Raw genomic sequence first — 1,143 nt, 5'->3', positions numbered from 1 at the left:
GTGGTGGTGGTGGTGGTGGTGGTGGTGGTGGTGGTGGTAGTGGTGGTAATAATAATAATTGAGTAAACCAGTGTCACAGAGAGTCACCAGCCTGATCCCTGTTCTGAGAAACCATCTTCATCACACTGAGGTTCAGGGAGAAAGGGATTCCATTCCACCCTTGAAAGAGGTTGACAAACTTCTAGAACCTGTGACAGCAAGTGGTATTTTGCATAAATTCTCCAGGCTGTTCCAATTCACTGAGCTCTACTTTTTTTTTTTTTTTTTGATTTTTGATTTTTGATTTTTTCAAGACAAGGTTTCTCTGTGTAGCCCTGGCTGTCCTGTAACTCACTCTGTAGACCAAGCTGGCCTCAAACTCAGAGATCCGCCTGTCTCTGCCTCCCAAGTGCTGGGATTAAAGGTGTGGGCCACCACCACCTGCTGAGCTCAATTTTTAATATGCAGTGCCCACAAGCCATGCCCAGAGCCCCCTCAGGGAGTTTAGACAGTCACTGGGGCCCAAAAGGAAAGACAATAGGAAAAAGCCACATGTGCTTGGGAAGGGCAGGCCCATACTTAATAGTTCCCTGCAGTAGTTACATATTTTCACTTCATTTCCTTACAGCCTGGAGCTCTACTAATTAGAAGCTCATTTGAGATAACTGGTTACCAATTTAAAAAATGTAAATACCTGGAGGGGCCACCAGAGCCCTCCAAGTGGCTGGTAAGTTTCTTTCAAGGATTGCTTCCATCCCTTGCTGTGTGAGCTGGCTGCTGGGGGAGGCTGAGGAAGTGCTGGTAAATGTGGCTAGAAGCTGGGTAGATGCAAGGGGCATGGGGGTGAGGGCGTGGCTATTGCTCCTAAGAGCCAGAAGAAGATAAGGCTGTCTCGAAGTCACACAAGTGTTCTCGTGTGGGGATCTGTGACTTACCCTGATCAGACTTCAGTGTGCTGAGGTCACCATAGTCACAATCAGTCAGCTACAGCTCTTTTCTCTTCACTACACCCTCCTCTGTTACACAGAGTCTCATGTAACCCAGGCTGGCCTGGAACTCACCAAGGGTTTTCTTGATCTTCTGATTCTCCAGTCTCCTCCACTTCTTACAGGGATTATGGACATGTCTAACATGCTGGGGACCAAACCCAAGGTCTTCAAAAAT

The sequence above is a fragment of the Mastomys coucha genome, unplaced genomic scaffold, assembly GCF_008632895.1.
Source record: "Mastomys coucha isolate ucsf_1 unplaced genomic scaffold, UCSF_Mcou_1 pScaffold12, whole genome shotgun sequence".
NCBI lineage: Eukaryota > Metazoa > Chordata > Mammalia > Rodentia > Muridae > Mastomys > Mastomys coucha.
Note: the sequence above shows the minus strand (reverse complement) of the source record.